We start from the raw sequence: 20129 nt of genomic DNA on the forward strand, positions 1-20129 counted from the left end.
TTCAGTCGGACAATCCGCTCGTGTGTGGGCTTCATCTGACTTTTTTTTTCAAAAATTCTGACGGACTGTGGAAAAAAACATGTTTTAAATCTTTCCCCCGGAACCAGTTCATATCGAGAAAACCGTTTGTCTGTATACTATTCCGACGGACCAAAAACGATGCAAGGGCAGCTACTGGCTATTGAACTTTCTTTATCTAGTCCCATTGTATGTCATTGCGTTCTAGACGGTCGGACTTTGGTGTGATCGTGTGTAGGCAAGTCCGTTTCGGCGGAACTCCATTGAAAAGTCCTTCGGAGTTCAGTCCGACGAAAAGTCCGCTTGTGTGTACGCGCATTATAAGGAGAGAAAAAAAAGTGCTTCGCTATTATTACAAATATATAATCAATGGGGATACATCTAAGTACCCAATTGTACAATAAAACATAATTAAAAATCCATAAGAAAAATTAGTACTGTAAAGTTCATATAGTATATCCATTGACTGATTTGAAGTGAATTCAGAAACATAAATACATCAAAAGTGCAAACAATTCAAAGTGCTTGTGCTCTACACCACAAGTCTCACAGGCTGCTCAATTCACATCTGAGTCAAATCAGCAGTGTGGGGTCTACTGAAGAAGTCAACCCCTTGACGACACGCGTCTAGGGGGTGGAGCTTGAGTATTGACATCACATCCCGGCCATCACAATAGATTTTGCCTTCCCTCTTTTGCATACCCATCCTATTAGGAGAGACGATCGGGGTTTATGTCCCATAGGAGTAGGTGTCTTGGAGGAAGTAGGTTAATTACCAGCACCACGCCAGCTATCTGTATTATCCCCGGAGGGGACGACTGCTGATTTGACTTTCAGGGCCGATACGATACCAAATTTTTTCCCGGCCACCCTTCAGGCTGATAGACGATATTTTGTACATTTAAAGTTTTTATTTTTACAATGTCCTTTTAACTGTTTTCCTTTTTTATTTTTTATCACTTTTATTGGCGTCACAAAGAATGTAACATCTTTGTGACAGTAATAGGCAGTGACAGGTACTCTTTATGAAGGGATTTTGGGTCTATAAGACCCCAATCCCCCTCCTCTGCACTTGAAAGTATTCAAAACAATAACTTGAAGCATTATCAGTAACATCGGTACACTTCTGGCTGATACCGATACTTTAAAAAATGTGAATATCGGCCGTTTCGATAATTGGTCGACCCCTAGATTATATATTTGTAATAATAGTGCAGCACTGTTTTTTTTTTTTTTTCTCCTTATAAGAAGCCCAAGGACCAGTTGAAATGTATGTGTCAAACTGATAATGCAGATGATAATTGTGAGGCAGTAGTTTAGTGTTGTCAGCCTACAGCAGGAAGCGCTGTTGCTGGCAGGCTCCACAAGTAATCAACTTTGCAACAGGTTCACAAACAATGATCTACTAAACTCCTTGGAGCCGCCTCTTGCCGATCCTTTAAGGGGTTTAGAATGCTGGGAGGCGGGGCTTACAGTCATGTGACTGCTGTGATTGACTGTCACGGTGGTTACATGATCGGAAAGCTTCCGTTCGCAAGCAGCAAATGGGCACTTTCCGTTAGCCGCCGGTAACCGTGCCAGGAGCATACAGGGTGCGCGCTCTTTGCACTATTGCACGCAAAAGGTTGAGAAAATTGTTTATAGAAAAGCATGCTAAACCTAGTGAAAAGAAAAAAAACACTATCAACATAAATATTTTTTTCCTTTAGTAAGATTAAGGTGAATAGATGACACAGATTTTACTACTAGGGTGACTAGTTGAACACTTTGTCCAAAGTGGGTTATTTGTAGGCTTTTATGCCGTAAAGTAAGTCTCCACTCATTGGCTTAGCAGTCACATGGGGTCACCAGCCTGGAAAAGATTCTTGTCTTCTGGTGAAGCTTCATGGATAGGATGTAATGACCTGTAACAGAACAAGGAACCTTCAGCACTGACCCAAGAACAAAGAACCAAGAATAAATAAATATACTGTATATATGAATCCAAGGCTATATTTTAAATCTTATTGTCAGTGTTTTACTCTCTTTTCATGTAGCACAAAAAATAAAAATGTAGCCTTCCCCATTAAAAAGAAAAAAAAAAGTTTTCTGTCTGAAGAAATCTCTCTGAAGAAGCCGTGGTTGATGGTAAAAACCAGACCGGTGTTCCAGTCCTTTCCCTTTCTATCCAAAATTTTAATGACACCATGAAGGCTCAGTCAATTGTTCCCTGCTATACTGCAAACCATGTACACTTCTCCTCATCTCTATAATACCATTAAAGTGGTGCTTGGATCAGACCCTGCTCAATTGCCCAAAGCTTTGCCCTGGTGGGGTTATCCCTACAATTTAGGAGGCATTTATGCAGTGTCAAAGTGGTTGTAAACCTAGATGCTTGTTTCAGCGGACATGGCTGAGCCTTGTACTAGCAAGCTATAGAACATGGTAACCCCCCCCCCCCCCCCCCTCCTTTTTTTTTATTATAAAGAACTTTATTTCCACTGGAACAAATGTACTGCCAGCCCAGGCCCATAATTCTGTGCCAAAGAGCTGCAGCATGCGCACTGCCATGGCAAGGATCTGCAAGCATATGTAGCCTCTACAGCTTTGACATTGCAACAACACTGCCGAGGCTAGACGAGCCTGTAGAACATTGCCATAGTAAACCAAGAAGTTTTTGCCACTGACGGGACTGTCAAGTATTTTCTTAATAATGAAACTGTTTTTCAAATAAATATAAGGCGCACTAAGATATTAAAATTTAAAAGGAAGGCTTTAATTATTTTTTAGGGTTTGCTGACACTTTAAGTATAAAAGAGAATATTCCTGCGCCTAATCAAAGAGTAATCTAATTGTTGCACCGCTGCACACACTGAAATGGGGTACTTGAACCCCAATTGGAGAAGACAAAAGGTAAAAAGGTAGTGGTGCGCGGTACTATGGTGAAGAATCTAGTTAGAACAGGTTTAATATATTCAATAGGTACTCAAAAGATTAGAAGATAAATGTAATATCGTCTCCACTACAGGTAATAAATGGAACGTAGAAAATGAAAAGACAATATATGTATATAAAAAATATTAAAAATATATATATATGTATATATAGTGAGGGACCCTCACTCCTATGCGTAGTAGTATTTTGAGTGGTGGACAAATGGATAAGAAAAACAATTAATGATAAATAAGACTGGTGGTCCCAATGCGATTTTTTAGGTAGCAGAGTTGCATAAAGTGGCAGTGCTGAATATAAAGAAGGTCCGTGAAAATAACTACTACTGTATTTGTTTCAGTGACTAAAGTACTATACATAAAATAGTGGACGAATTAAAAAATATATAAAGTGAATCACCATGCGATTTGTTAAAAATGACGAAAAACGCATACAAAGTGCTAATGCTGAACAATAAATAGATCTGAAAAGAAAATCTGCTAAGTCAAAGTATATGTGTAACAGTGTACAAAAGTAATCATTAGCTAGATAAGGCAAAAGATGTAAGTAATGCTTGCCTTGTGACTAAAGAAATCGCATATGGTGTTAAAGCCAAGGGAGGGTTAAGCAAAGTGACTCTGTGCGGGTGTCTTTATACCATAGACTTAAATATCGGTGCAGTGCACTAAATTGAATCATACAATCAAAGAAAATAAATCAAATTGTTGAATCAAAACAAAAACGCATAAACGATCCAAGTGTTGGTGAGAGGGAAACAACCCTCTGGGAATAATCCAAAACAGAAGGAAAAAGGTGCACAGTGTTTGAAGCTATAAAAAATATAAAAAACAACAATGGAACAGTAATCCTAGTTAAAATTGTCCATTCAGCTGGTGCAACAACAAGTGGCGATTAGCCCAAAATTGCATGTAACAAGACAGTCGCCTGCAATGCTGGTGCTTAAAATATATGTGCACTATAAGGTAGAGATTTAAACAGTAATAATGGTGATGGTGGATATCTCCCACGTGGTCCTGTGTAATCAGAATATGGGTGTCCCCTTACCTTACAGCTGTAAGGTAACAGCATATGGTATATGTATCCTCAGGGTTCCTGGTGGTCCTTATTCCTCGAGGTCCTATTCACGTGTCCCCGGGTCCTGGCGTCTCCTGCTTACTGTGCCGTATTGGGCTCTGTAAGTGGTCCCTCAGCGGTACTTCAGCGTGGGGGGGGGAATTGGTGGTATACCTCGGCGGTTTTATGCAAGGGGTTAAACAGATAAGGAGGAAGGGAGCCCCATAGTATAGTATTTTTCAACAGTATTGAAATTTATTTATAAAAACAGCTTTGGTACTCACAAACAGACAGAGTTTTTGTATGGTGTATAAACGAGCCTCGAGCTCGATTGCGTCACTTCCGGGACGCTACCGGAAGTGACGCAATCGAGCTCGAGGCTCGTTTATACACCATACAAAAACTGTTTGTGAGTACCAAAGCTGTTTTTATAAATAAATTTCAATACTGTTGAAAAATACTATACTATGGGGCTCCCTTTCTCCTTATCTGTTTAACCCCTTGCATAAAACCGCCGAGGTATACCACCAATTCCCCCCCCCACGCTGAAGTACCGCTGAGGGACCACTTACAGAGCCCAATACGGCACAGTAAGCAGGAGACGCCAGGACCCGGGGACACGTGAATAGGACCTCGAGGAATAAGGACCACCAGGAACCCTGAGGATACATATACCATATGCTGTTACCTTACAGCTGTAAGGTAAGGGGACACCCATATTCTGATTACACAGGACCACGTGGGAGATATCCACCATCACCATTATCACTGTTTAAATCTCTACCTTATAGTGCACATATATTTTAAGCACCAGCATTGCAGGCGACTGTCTTGTTACATGCGATTTTGGGCTAATCGCCACTTGTTGTTGCACCAGCTGAATGGACAATTTTAACTAGGATTACTGTTCCATTGTTGTTTTTTATATTTTTTATAGCTTCAAACACTGTGCACCTTTTTCCTTCTGTTTTGGATTATTCCCAGAGGGTTGTTTCCCTCTCACCAACACTTGGATCGTTTATGCGTTTTTGTTTTGATTCAACAATTTGATTTATTTTCTTTGATTGTATGATTCAATTTAGTGCACTGCACCGATATTTAAGTCTATGGTATAAAGACACCCGCACAGAGTCACTTTGCTTAACCCTCCCTTGGCTTTAACACCATATGCGATTTCTTTAGTCACAAGGCAAGCATTACTTACATCTTTTGCCTTATCTAGCTAATGATTACTTTTGTACACTGTTACACATATACTTTGACTTAGCAGATTTTCTTTTCAGATCTATTTATTGTTCAGCATTAGCACTTTGTATGCGTTTTTCGTCATTTTTAACAAATCGCATGGTGATTCACTTTATATATTTTTTAATTCGTCCACTATTTTATGTATAGTACTTTAGTCACTGAAACAAATACAGTAGTAGTTATTTTCACGGACCTTCTTTATATTCAGCACTGCCACTTTTTGCTGACACTTTAATTGCAATGTGTATACAACAATATCCTTTCAATAAGTTGTTAGTCTGGCTGCCCCCTGGACAAAAAGCAAAAATTGCCCTCGTATGCAAATGATGAGGCAAAACGGAAACTGGAATGAAGGTAAACGTGATGGCTCCTGAATTAGTGGAGCTGGGTACTTTATGTTGCCTTCAAAGATCCTGTGTCAAAGATGATTCTAGTTCTTGCAGCTGTAAATGATCACATCCTTGTGTACAGGATGCACCTACACTATACTGTCAAAAGTATTAGGACACCTGCTTTTACACGACCGTGAACTTTAATTTCATCCCAGTCTTAATCTGTAGGGTTCAATATGTAGCGATGCATAGTAGCCCATTATGCTTTACCTTTGCAGAGAAACAAAGAGGAAGTAAACCCATCAGGGTTTTCTTCCTCTTTAAGTTGAAGCACCCAGCTGGCTCTAGTACCTCCCCGTATACTGTAGGTGGCTCTGCCTTTCTCACTTACAGGGAGATCATCTGGAGGTTGGCGTGTGGACATCTGCACTTCACCTGCATCTCTTTTGTCCCAATCCTGCACTCAGAGGGAGCCGCTCAGGAGATCAGATCTGTAGGAGACAAGCTGTCACTTGTAAACACAGAAGTCAGACTTCTGTGTTTACCAGTGATAGTGGTAGGCAGGGACCATAGGGATTAAACCAGAGTCACCTAGTTCCAGCTGAAAAAAAGCCCTGGGAATATTTAAAGGCAGAATGTTTAAATGTTTAAAGACAGAATAGTTGGAGACAATATACTGTCTTTTACCATGACCTCCGGACTTTTTAGTCTGTAAATCGAGTGCCTACGTCAGGCATGTCCAAAGTCCGGCCCGCGGGCCAATCGCGGCACGCGGTCCGGTTTTGAACGGCCCGCCTGGTAATCTAAACATATATATCTTTTGTGGCCCCGACGATCTCCCAGCGCCGGGCCACAAAAGATATATAGTCTGGCTGCATTGGAGATATGAGGCTGTACGAGCGCCGTGCACACAGGAGTATTTCCTGTTTACACGGCAGCCTCTGTAATAGGAAGTCCCGTCTCCGCCATTGGACGACTGTTCTGTCCATCAAAGGAGGCGGGACATTCTCTTAAAGAGACCGCTGTGTAAACAGGAGATACTCCTGTTCTTTGGCGCTCGTCCTGCCCCCTCCATGTCCCCTCCAAGGCTGCACTGATGGCAATGGTAAGTACATTCCTGGCTAATGGTGGCTGCATTCCTGGCAATGATGGGTGAAATCCTGGCTAATGTTGGCTGCATTCCTGGCAATGGTGGGTGTATTCCTGGCAATTGTGAGTGAAATTCTGGCAATGGTGGCTGCATTCCTGGCAATAGTGAGTGAAATTCTGGCAATGGTGGCTGCATTCCTGGCTAATGGTGGCTGCATTCCTGGCTAATGGTGGCTGCATTCCTGGCTAATGGTGGCTGCATTCCTGGCTAATGGTGGCTGCATTCCTGGCTTATGGTGGCTGCATTCCTGGCTAATAGTGAGTGAAATCCTGGCTAATGGTGGCTGCATTCCTGGCAATAGTGAGTGAAATTCTGGCAATGGTGGCTGCATTCCTGGCTAATGGTGGCTGCATTCCTGGCTAATTGTTGGCTGCATTCCTGGCAATAGTGAGTGAAATCCTGGCAATGGTGGCTGCATTCCTGGCTAATAGTGAGTGAAATCCTGGCTAATGGTGGCTGCATTCCTGGCAATAGTGAGTGAAATTCTGGCAATGGTGGCTGCATTCCTGTCTAATGTTGGCTGCATTCCTGGCTAATGTTGGCTGCATTCCTGGCAATAGTGAGTGAAATCCTGGCAATGGTGGCTGCATTCCTGGCTAATGGTGGCTGCATTCCTGGCTAATGGTGGGTGAAATCCTGGCTAATGGTGGGTGAAATCCTGGCTAATGGTGGCTGCATTCCTGGCTAATGTTGGCTGCATTCCTGGCTAATGGTGGGTGCATTCCTGGCAATAGGGAGTGAAATCCTGGCAATGGTGGCTGCATTCCTGGCAATGGTGGGTGTATTCCTGGCAATAGTGAGTGAAATCCTGGCAATGGTGGGTGCATTCCTGGCTAATGGTGGCTGCATTTCTGGCTAATGGTGGGTGCATTCCTGGCAATGGTGGGTGCATTCCTGGCAATGGTGGGTGCATTCCTGGCAATGGTGGGGGCTGCATTCCCGGCAATGGTGGGGGCTGCATTCCCGGCAATGGTGGGGGCTGCATTCCCGGCAATGGTGGGCGCGCAGATGGGCACTGACCCTTATTTTGCTTCACAGTTTTTTATTTAAAATTTTAAGTTTTTTTCCTGAAACTTCCCTCTTATTCGCCAATAAATACGGTATATCCAAATAACACGCCCAAGCTCATCTCTTCAACACACACAGCCACAAAGGCAAGAGAATTCTTGTTGGGCCGTGTATTAGTGTTCGAACGAACACACTTAGACCGAATTGTAATGGTTCAAAGAATGTCAGGCAAAATGGTCTGCCCTCGTGCATGTTCACTTCATCAAATCTGGCCCTCTTTGAAAAAAGTTTGGACACCCCTGGCCTACGTGGAAGGAGTGCATGTTATTAAGCTACATGGAGCTGCACGTATCTTCTCAGATCCCCATTTAATTTACCCACAACTGTCTAGAACTGGACAAAAATGTATTTTGCCTTATACCACTGCCAATAATTGTCCTGCAAAACTTCCATATGCAGTAGAAACAATGCTGGGTGTTCACTAGCCTTTCCGTAATAAAATTAGCTTTTTTTCTTATCCGATTGCTTGTTTCTCTAATCCAGAACATTACCAACCTGGGGTCTATGACTTTTTCTGATGTAGGAGGTATCTTGATGACTTTTGTGTGGTGATGCTCTTCTGGCTCCTTCTGGCAACATATTGTCTGCATCAAGATTAAATAAAAACACAAAAAAAAACAATTTATAGCCAATTTTAGCTTTTAATTTGTATTACTGCGATGCAATTGAGCTGTTAACCAGTTAAGGATGTGTGGATGGGTCTGGGTGTTTTTTTTTATGAAGACTGCATCCTTTGGTAAAATTCTGCTATCTGGACATCCAGGCTACTACTCAACACAGATCCCAGGGGTCAGGATGTACAGCGGTCTGACATGCCTCCTGGAGCTCCAATCAACAATGCCCTTACTAGTACATAAAAAAATAACCACTGGTACATGTTTTACTGTTTATATAGCTTAATTGAATTCGAGTAATGCCGCGTACACACGTATCAGACTATCCGGCGGACTTAGTCTGGCGGAAAAACCGCCGGACTTTCCGAACGAGCCACCTGCCCACACACGGCACTTTTTAGTTCTAGTTCTTCTCTTCTCTTCTTGAACAGAAGGCCAGAAGACAGCGGCAACAGAAGACCGGGCCACCGCTTGTAAAAGAGCTAGAAGAAGGCGTGGTGGCCCGGCAAGAGGAACCGAAGAGAGGGACAAGACCCCCGAAGTCCGAAGAAGAGGGCGGCGGCGAAGAAGAAAGCCGGGCTCCTCATGCTTGTAAAAGAGCTAGCAGAAGATAACGGAGGAGTCCGGCGAGAAGACCCCCGAAGAAGACCCCCGAAGACTGAAGAAGACCCCCGGAGCTGTGCAATAAACTATTTTAACCCTTGTGTGTTGTGTTTTTTACATTTTTTCACAGGTGAATGGGTAGGGGTACAATTTACCCCATACTCATTAACATAGGGTGGGGGGCTGGGATCCGGGGGCCCCCTTATTAAAGGGGGCTCACGGATTCCGATAAGCCCCCCGCCCGCAGACCCCAAAACCAACGGCCAGGGTTGTCGGGAAGAGGCCCTTGTCCTCATCAACATGGGGACAAGGTGCTTTGGGGTGGCGGGGCCGCGCGGCCCCCCCTTCCCCAAGGCACCCCCCTATGTTGAGGGCCTGGTACGGCTCACTTGTCCCCACCCCCTTTCCTGACCGGCCGGGTAGCGTGCTCGGATAAGGGTCTTATATGGACCTGGGGGGAACCCCCACGCTGTTTTTTAGGCGTAGGGATTCCCCTTTAAGTCCATACCAGGTGACGGGGCCAGCAACGCCTCCTTCGCTGGTCCCGGGTACCTGGAGCCGCGCTCAAAATGAACAGACTTTCCTCCGGGCGGGAAAAGTCTGTTCATTTCAAAAGTACAGTGGACTAGCACACACACGGCCGTATTGTCTGCCCGAATCGTCTGGCAGATTGATGTGCAAAACTACAATCTTAGTCCGCCGGACTTTTGGGTAAAAAAAAGTCCGCCGGAGCCCACACATGGGCGGATTGTCTGGCGGACTTGAGTCCGCTGGACTTTTCCACCGGATTGTTTGATCGTGTGTACGGGGCTTAACTTTCAATTTATGATTGCTCTCCACAAGTGAATTGATCATGCACAGTTATATGGATGGTCCAATATTTTCTCTGGTAGGGTCAACCCCACAATTTAGGATGCATTCATACAGAATTACAGATACTGTAATGGCTAAGGATTTATAAAGATGACATGCACATGTCATCACCAACAATCCCAGGCCATATGACATTTGACATGGTATCACCTATTTCACCTATATCGGTACATGAAAAAAATCTGGGAAAAATTCGCCAAAATAGATTGATTCCTTACATTCACCAAGAGTCTGAATTTCAAAATTTGAAGAAAACTGGATTGACATGGATTTTTTTTTTTTTATGAATTTGTCATTGTAGATGAAAATACCTTTGTTTTAATCTTCATGAAGATGAACAATGTGAAGATGATCACAGGAAAGATGATATAAGAGAGAATCTTCCAATTAAAATGGTTTCCTAGAAAGAAAGGTAAAACGAACATATTTAACCACTTGCCTACCAGGCCAATTCTGACATTTCTCTCCTACATGTAAAAATCATCATTTTATTGCTACACGCTCGTGGAATGGCGCCAAACTTCAGTACTTAAAAATCCCCATAGATGACAATTTAAAAATGTTTACTGGTTACATGTTTTGAGTTACAGAAGAGATCTAGGGCTAGAATTATTTTTCTTTCTCTAATGTTTGTGACGATACCTCACATGTGTGATTTGAACACCGTTTACAAATGTGGGCGCGACTTATGTATGCGTTCACTTCTGCGCGCGAGCACACGGGAACAGGGGCACTTTACATTTTTTATTGTTCATTTTACTTTTATTTTTCCACTTTATTTATTTATTTTTTTGATCGCTATTATTCCTATTACAGGGAATGTAAACATCCCTTGTAATAGTAATAAGCATGACAGGCCCTCTTTACAGTGAGATATGTCCCCACATCTCACCTCTAGGCTGGGAAGCCTGAAATAAACAAAAAAGGATCTCAGCTTCCCAGCCGAGGCAGCGCCATTTTTTCAAATGAAGAGGCCGGGCGTGACATCATAACATCACGCCCGGTCTCTGAACGATCATAGAGACTCCGGGGACCATCTGGTCCACTGGAAATCTCTATGGTCAGCATCCGGGGCCGGCGGATCCCTTCTCCGGTTCGCCGATGGCAGCAGCAAGCCATGGGAAGCACTGGAGGGAGGGGGTTTCCCCTCTCGCCGCCCGTAAGAACGATCAAGTGGTTGAACAGCCACTATGGCTGTTCTTATGGTGTAGGGAATCGCTGGCTGAAAAAAGATATCTGAATGATGTCTGTAACTGTAACTATACAAAAATACACTTTGAAAACATCCAACATCTTCTTAAATATTCATACAACACATAAGGTTTACGTATGGGATGTGTCTGGTCACACAGTGCAGTGCCGATTCCCGCTGTTTCATTGATCAAAATACAACATAAAGAAGCAAACACTGCCAGACAGACAGTTTTTAGATAGAAATGATCTCCCTCATCTACACGAAATACATAGAGATATGTTATTAATGCAGTCCTACCTCTTCAGAAACGTACCTTTTTGAGTCATAACTATTCCCCCAAAAAAATTACAAAATATGGGCACCTTGGATTGAAGAATGTGGGCTAATGGTAGAGGACCAGTTGAATGCACCTTTTTGTTCCATGATCAAGTTACATGCAGCCTTTAAGGCTATAGATAGCCTCCCCTACCCCCCACTCCACATGAGCACCCTTTGAATGCCCAAGTGTTCCTATCCTCAAACCAACCCATTTCTTTCCTTTGCTTCCTCTTAAAGCAAGCATGCAGACTTGGACATAGATATTGGTGTTTTGGAAGGTTGACAAAACCTGTTTCCAAAAAGCCTCCCTCCAGCAACAGACTAAACAGAATCTGGAAGATTCACCTTCTGTACCATTTAATACAACGGATTTCTCTTGAGGACTTGTAAAGGTAGGATGAGAAACTCGACAAGTCACCATAGTCACAGTCTTCAGATTGTATCTGCTGATCGATGTCCAGGTCTTGTTAGCATACTGGAAATGTTCTGTGGCTATGTTATCCGTATGTGGAGTCCAGGAGATCTCCGTGGCTGGATATGCGCCATGGGCTGTACACTCCGGAATTCCGGCACTGTTTATTTCCAGCGTCACAGAGGGCTGAGCTAAAAAGGGACAAACATGTTTCTTTTATTAAAATGGAGCATTATGCAAAATATAACATACCATATATCAGGGATATGCAATTAGCAGACCTCCAGCTGTTGCAAAACTACAAGTCCCATCATACCTCTGCCTCTGGGTGTCATGCTTGTGGCTGTCAGAGTCTTGCTATGCCTCATGGGACTTGTAGTTCTGCAACAGCTGGAAGTCCGCTAATTGCATATCCCTGCCATATATGATGCAGTATAACACTAGAATTAACACAACAGTTTTTGTATATCATCCTACTTGAAAGCTCAGTAAAGATCTCATCAATGTGTTGAAACTCCATCATTTTCCAAGGTTTGGAGCAGACCACAGACCAGGCTGTATTGCTCAATTATATTGTAGTCCACAGAAAGGTCTACACCTTGGCTTATCGGTAGAGATGAGTGAGCTTCTAAAAAGATCTATAAGTTGTGGTTCAGCTGAAGTTTATAAAAATTCCTAAACCTCTAAAATTGAGAGTTTTGGAACCAGATGTCTATTGAAGTCTTGACTTTGAACCAGACAAAAAGTGCGTATTACAGAGCAGCAAATGATGCAAACTCGTGAAGACTGGTTTAGGAAGCCCCCCGCTGTCCAGCCTGGTGAGATGATGGAGCCTGAACCACTTTAAAAATTGTACCAGGGATACTAAGATCAAGGGTGGGACCTTGTAATATTGGTAGTCAAGCTAAGACGTTTTAGGCAATAGTAGAAACAGATATAACGCAGAAAGAGTCTTTGAAGTAACCTTTGGTTCCAGAACCCTTTTATAATTTGAAACCACAAATTGACACCTGTGGAACAGACCACAATGAAACCCTGAAAGGGCTGTAATACTTCCCTGAACTAGCCTATGCATGTATTTTAACTTTACAAAGAAACAAAGGAGGGCGCAAACATCTAGTGCATTACCTCCAACACCATAGCAATTTATTAAAAAGCCAAAAACATACTCATATTGTTATGGTGTTGGAGGTAATGCACTAGGCATTTGTGCCCTCCTTTGTTTCTTTGGCCGCGTACACATGATCGAATTGTCTGGCAAACTTAGTCCGGCAAACAATCTGGCGGATATTCCGGCGGACTTTCTACCGAACGGACTTGGCGACACACGGACACACAGAAAGTCCGGCGTTTGCTAGCGCAATGACGTACAGCACATACGACGGGACTAGAAAAAGGAAGTTCAATAGCCAGTAGACAATAGCTTCCTTCTCGTATTTGCTTTTGAGCATGCGTCATTCTTAGTCCGCCGGACTAGCATACTGACCAACGTATTGTCTGCTGAAACCCAAGTCCGCCGGACTTTACGCTGAGAAAGCCCGCTGAAGCCCACACACGATTGGATTGTCTGCTGAAATGCGTTTCGGCGGACTAAGTACGCCGGACAATTCGATCGTGTGTACGCGGCATAAGTAGTGCTTTTGGAGTTTCAGCACTCAAGGAGAGCAGCATCATCGGGAACTGTCTTTGTACAATTGGATGTGGGACAGAGTGAGCACTGAGACTTGTTTGTGTTCGGAGCATATACATTTTAACATCATTACATTCACAATTACAAAAACACAAAAGTCCCCTCATTCCCGATCCACCAAAATTCTGAGTTTTGGAACAAGTTATTCAGTTGAAGTCTTGACTTTGAACCCGACTGCAAAAAGTGTGTATTACAGAGCAGTAAAAAATGCAAAATTCTGCAGACTAGTTTAGGAAGGTCAGGTTCTGTTCACATTTGAGTGTATTTGGCACATGGGCTTCTGTGGCACATTTTTGGAGAGGAGGGAGGCCCATTCAAAATGAATGGTGGCGCTCCAAAAACATGCAAAAAGACACGGCAGGTCTAAATGGGGCCTAAAGGTTGGCTTGGCGCATGGAGAGATAGGATGTGTCTCCTCTGAGCTCCCTCTCCAGCCACAATAATCACTGCCATACCGATGGCACACTTGGCACTCATCTCACCCCATGAGCAGACGCGGCAGCAGCACAGCCCCCCGATCCAATGGAGCACAAAAAGCGGGCGAAATCAGCCGGTATCTCCAGAAAATCGGGCCGGACAGCAGAATTACCCCAGCTTCCAAGATGGTGGCGACACATGCAGCCACAGCAAAGACTGCCTCACATTTACACCCCTGACAGACACCGCATTCCCCACAGGGCTCAGAGCACAGCTCTCACTGCTCTGGAAGCCCATCGCCCACATCTCACAGCTCCAGAGATGGCTGGGATATGGAAGCATACATAAAAGAACTACCGACTAAAAACAACATAGAATCCTATATCAGCAGACTGGAGAGATCATATAAATAGGAGCTGACTGACCTACGCAGGGATATCGTTGACCGCATTGAGGGCATTGAACACACAGTGGAGGATTCAGTTAAAAAACTCACTGAACACAAGGAGAATCTCCATGAACACACCATAAAAATTCAGCAACTGTTCTATGGGCTGGATGACCGAGAGAACAGAAGCAAACACAATAATATAAGGATCCATGGCCTGCCAGAAACGGTAGAACCAAAGGACTTAGCAATTGCAGTTACAGCCACATTCAACCAAATCCATGCTAAACCTAAGTGTAGCACTCTCTACCAGAAGGTAGGTGCTAGTAAGGTTTTTTTTACTAGGTTTGTTCAGCACAAGTAAATTTAGGCAGGCCTATGCTGCAAGCTAGGCATGTCTGTTTTGATCTTGGGGCTGGGAGTGGTTAGAGTAGCAGTGGGTGTGACCACCTGTGCTCCAGTCTGAGGCGCCTCCCCTGCTTCCAGAGAGAATGTTCTGGAAGAGGAGGCTGGAGTGGCAGGCAGCACATGTGGGAGCTCTGACCAATCCCTAACTGGAATTGGCATGGGGCAGGCCTCCTATGTAGACTGAGGTCGCATGCTGCTGGGGTGGAGTAGTCGACTGGGTAACGTGAGGAATGGAGTGCTAGACAGCCGGAGGAGGACACCCCCGACTGGGGAGCGGTGGGGAGAGCTGTGAGGAAACACTGCCTTTACATGGTCACTGGCAATGTCTCTGTCACCATGCTGTCGGTGGCAGGGAACTCCTGGAGCAGAGGGGCAGGAGAAGCTGTTGGAAGGCATAGTCTGGGAAAGCTCCTCATCAAGGACCCAGGGCTGGAAGGTTGGAAGAGTGTTACCACAGTGGATGGCTGGAGGATGTGGCAGGGTTTCTGTAAGGGAACTCTGCTTCTACACGGTCACTGGCAGAGTCTTCATCAGTGTTGGTCATCTTACTTTAAAAAAGTAATTAGTTAAGTTCCAAATTACTTCTCCCAAAAAGTAATTGCGTTAGTAACTCAGTTACTACATTGGAAAGGTAATTAGTTACTCCGCAAAGTAACTGTGACTTTTTTTTATATTCTAAGGGGCGGGTCTAGTATTACTGTAAGCAAGGGGCGTGTTCCCCCTGTGTACCCCACTACATGTCTGTCACCCCCCCACAAACATATATCTGTTTCCCCTCTGTACATCTGTCCCCCCCAAACTCACGGATCGGATCGTTCCTCGGATCAGAGTCACGGATTGGATTCTTTTTTGGATCAGCAGATAATAATTGAATTGAGCATGGCTGGGTACGGCTGGGTATCGCCGAGTATGGCTGGGTATTACCGAGTATTGCAGAGTATGGCTGGGTATTAAGGAGTATGGCAGAGTATGGCTGGGTATTACTGAGTATGGCAGAGTATAGTAGAGTATGGCTGGGTATGGCAGAGTATAGCAGAGTATGGCTGGGTATGGCAGAGTATAGCAGAGTATGGCTGGGTATGGCAGAGTATTGACTGGGTATGGCAGAGTATTGACTGGGTATGGCAGAGTATTGTCAGGGTATTGCAGAGTATTGTCAGGGTATTGCAGAGTATTGGCAGGGTATTGCAGAGCATTGCAGGGTACTGCAGAGTATTGCATGGTATTGCAGAGTATTGGCAGGGTATTGCAGAGTATTGGCAGGGCCTCGCAATCCAAACCCTGCCTACCCAAGGGATGTCATTTGCAGGATTCATTTCTTCAAAATCAAGGCTGATATCATGCAGGCAGCACGCACACAAGTCTCTATTCTCTTCAATGACACCCCAGTCGTGCAGCTAACTGACCTGTCCAATTAGACTCTGCTGATGAGGAAGGCCTTTAGACCCACAGACGCACTGCAAGCTAAAAAAATCAAATACAGATGGGGATTTCCCTTCTAGCTCACAGCTTCCTACAGTGGCAAGACAGCAACTTTCCGCACAGTTGGAGACCTACCTAATTTTTTTGGAACTTTTCAACTGCCTCAAATCGACATCCCAGACTGGCCACTGCAAGCAGTGACCCCTGGCCTGCCTCTCTCTAATGGATGGACAACCTTCACAAAGAAGAAACGTTCCGACTCCACCGCATCCAAATCTCCAGCAGGTTGAACTCCTCTGGTATCCCACCAGCCAGTGGGACAAGCTCTTTCTCTTCCCCTGACCCCAGGAACCCTGACTATTATTAGCAAGCCACAGCTGGTTGCCTGACCTAAGTTGGACAAGGTTCCCCTGGGAGGTGCCGCAGGTGCTGCCAAGACAACCGTTATGTTTTATCAGCATTGTGTCTAGTTTAAAACTGTTTGGATTTTTATTGTTTTATTTCTCTTTGCTATATGCATATATGCGGGTGACTGAGGAAGACCCTCTTAATAGAGGCCACCCCCCCAGGACACCAGGGATACCCCCCCCCCCCCGAGGTCTCTTTTGGGCCCCTAGGGGTCCCCACAGATTTGACTGTTATCATATTTGTCATATTTAGACTGTCTACCTTATTTCTAGACCCGGGTGGATAGCCCCCTGCATGTGTTGCCACGTTCCTCGCATTAGGATTTGCAGAGTCTTTACTGACTCTGTTTTCAATGTTTAATTTTGTTTATGTAGCACTACCCCTGAAGGAGCTGCTGAATTTTTCTGGGCTTACCGATTACCTCCGCCAGCTCACACTCGTTGTTCTTGTCTTGGGGTTCCCAGGGTTGATGACCCAGTAACTGCAGAGACCGACACCTTGAATTCCTTGTTAGGATTTTTATTTTGCATAAAACAGTTGAACAAACTCAGTCTCTAAGTTGGGAATAGAGGTTATCAGGGTAAAGTTGAGCTCAGGTGATTGGAACTGCTGACTTCTATAAAAGTCTCTCTCTATGTACACAATCCAGGGAACAGCCGCTCGCAACTGGACTCTTTAACTGTTGGATAAATGCTTAAGTTTTGGTTTAGCAAACAACAGGTAATTCTAGCTTTTTAAAGTCTCTCACACAGACTTGGTTGGAAACTTAGTTATAAATGAAACAATAGAAGTAGGAACCTTTCTTACTGTACCAGAATCTTTTAGCCGGTCGGGCGGTACTGTAAGAATTGTAGATTCAGTCAATGTCCATGGCAGCTCAGCTTTCAGGCTCTTACCGAGCAGCCAGCCCTGTGCGTTGCTCTCCTCCCCTGGTCACATGTAGAGTTGCTGGGCCTCTCCAAACCTGAGATGGCACCGGAACACCTTAGAATCCTCCTTCCAATTACTGCACCCCGAACTAGCCAGTTCTGAGGCTTGGAAATGGATGGATCCGCACCCCAGGTCATGAGAGCCCCTGGGGGCTGGTCAGGAGGACCAGGACCATGGAGTCAGCAACAACTTCTGGACTGGAACCCAGAACCATGTGACTTCGGCACCTTAAGTACCCTTTCCCGGATTATGCAGTGAGACAAAAAATTGAAAACAATTTATCATTTTCCTTCCACTTCACAATTATGTGCCACTTTGTGTTGGTCTATCACATAAAATTCCAATAAAATACATTTACGTTTTTGGTTGTAACATGATAAAATGTGGAAAATTTCAAGGGTATAAATATTTTTTGAAGGCGCTGTAGTTCCTCTCCTGAGGGGTTCATACCTCTGGCCTTCCCTAATCTTTCATTGGAGGATTGTACTCTGAGTTCAGGAGAGGATGTGTTCAGGGCCATCTTTAAGGCAGGGCAAAAGGGGCAGCTGCCCTGGGCCCTTTCTTTGTTGTAGTGCCGCCGCCATCTTGGGTATGGGAATCAGGAAGTGGAGCCTTGCGGCTTCATTTCCCGGTTCCCCACTGCGCATGCGCGAGTCACGCTGCGCAATAAGGATGGTCCCCGCTGTCTCTGGGATCTGTGTGTTTCCCAGCAGACAGTGGGGGACCTTCAGAAAGGGGTGTAGATTCTGTGGAAAGGGCGTAGTTTCTGCAGATATCTATGCCGGAAGTGGGTGCAGATACCTGTACTGTACAGGTACCTGCACCCCCCTCCCCCCTGAAAGGTGCCAATTGTGGCGCCGGAGGGGGGGAGGGTTCCAATGAGCGGAAGCTCCACTTTAGGGTGGAGCTCCGCTTTAAAAGTCCTGCCTACAACTGTGGTCATTAAGCCTCCCATCATCCTGTACCAATTGCAATCATTGCTGCCTGATCTGATTCAGTAAATGGATTTTGAGTCTAGCTGTTATTTATTGTAATTTTCAGAGCAGGTGGAAACATTGAGAGAACATTGCTTCCAGACAGGAAACAAGTATCCTCATCTGTAGTATACTGTCAGGGGCTCAGGCTCTTCTACTCAGGCTGTAGCTGTTTTCCAAAAAAATTAACTGCCAGATATTTCTTACCCAAAGCACCTTTAAGATGTTATATTGTAACAGTCATCTTTTCTGTTCCAAACTGATCATTTAGATCATCAGAATTTTCTCTATTCAAAGCATAATTGTAAAGTGAGACATACAATAATGGACTTACGGTATGTCTTGTACTGGGAAAAATAACAAGTGGTGGTAGTTATAGGTCAGTGGGGTTTTACACATACAGTTTATTCATAAAGCAGCTGAAGCTTCCTGTATGGCTAGCTGTATTTATTTCATTGATGCGATTAACCACAAGCTACTTATAGAGATTTTATATGTCAGGCAACTACGTGGTGCTATTTATCCAAACATCTACAATATGACCTGTGGTTAGAATGAGCTATACTGAAAAAAGTAAATCTTGAGTTCGGTAGATCAGTAAAAAATATGCAAGATAAGCTACCCGTAGAGTAAAACCTAGAACCTCATTTATATCAAAAAGTGAATTTCGCTATCAGCTCTCCACTATACACCTCTAGATTACTCAACACCCTGGCCTGTATTTTGTGGGCCATTCATAAAATGCACGCAATGGTGTTGTGACTGCACTATGTACTCTGCTTGACACATCAGAGAGAACTTTGTGATAAGAGGCAAGATATTTAATGTCACATGTCTTTCCTCTAAGCACACAAACATTGGCTACAGATGTGCAACTACTGCTGGTGTAAGCAGACATGCATTGGCCTCTTGTATTTGGGACACAGTCAGTGGTGTTGCTAGGCATGACCACCTTCTGGATGCACCAAAGATCTCTTAAAAGATTTCGTAGGATCCTGCTTGCCCTGCAACTCTCCACACCTGACCCTGTCTGTCAGCAAAGATGAAATCTGCCCAAGCACATAGTTATGCGCAGATGGAGAATTCCTGTTAGTCAAACCCGTGCTCAAGCGCAATGCGTGCACACGTCTGTCACTACAGTGGCACCAAGTGGCCTATTTCAACACCTCTGCTGCATTAGAACCTTGCCCTATGGTCTACAGCAGGGGTGCCCAACCTGTGGCCCGGGGGCCACATGTGGCCTGTGGAGCCCTCTGATGTGGCCCCCGACCTCCTGCTCTGGGATGGCTGGTTGGCCATCTCAGAGCATCAGTGTTGTGAATGAAGACAACGGTAGGGGATGCAAGGCGAAACAGAGGCATAAGGCGTTGCTTCCTGTGAAGCACAGCCTCCTGTCGCAGGCGGAGTGATACCAAATGTACTCTGCCTGTCACTTTCACTCTGCACAAGCAGAGTCCACTCATTGTGGCCTGCGACCGGTTATCAAGTTGCTTAAGTGGCCCTCGCTCTTCAAAAGGTTTGGCACCCCTGGTCTACAGCATTCTTCTACCTGCTACCTGTTCCTGTGTTTGATCTCCTGTTGCTACTGTGTTCTGTCTGACCATGCTTGTACTCTGCCTGTCTTGCTCTTTGACCACGTCTCTGGTTGATCCCTCTGCCTGTCTTTTTACCGTTTTT

At 44.6% G+C, this 20129-nt stretch overlaps 1 long non-coding RNA gene across 1 annotated transcript; it reads right to left on the bottom strand.

Moving 5' to 3' along the window:
- Positions 1–1570: 1570 nt before the first annotated feature.
- On the bottom strand, positions 1571–10291 carry LOC143984231 (uncharacterized). Its single transcript, XR_013274732.1, has 3 exons — positions 10202–10291; positions 8296–8384; positions 1571–1922 (listed from the first exon to the last, which is right to left on the bottom strand). It is a non-coding gene; the product is annotated as an uncharacterized LOC143984231 (long non-coding RNA).
- Between the last annotated feature and the right edge of the window lie 9838 nt (positions 10292–20129).

This window comes from Lithobates pipiens, unplaced genomic scaffold (assembly GCF_037356315.1).
Source record: "Lithobates pipiens isolate NorthernLeopardFrog02 unplaced genomic scaffold, aLitPip1_a1.2 Scaffold_16, whole genome shotgun sequence".
NCBI classification, from domain to species: Eukaryota; Metazoa; Chordata; class Amphibia; order Anura; family Ranidae; genus Lithobates; species Lithobates pipiens.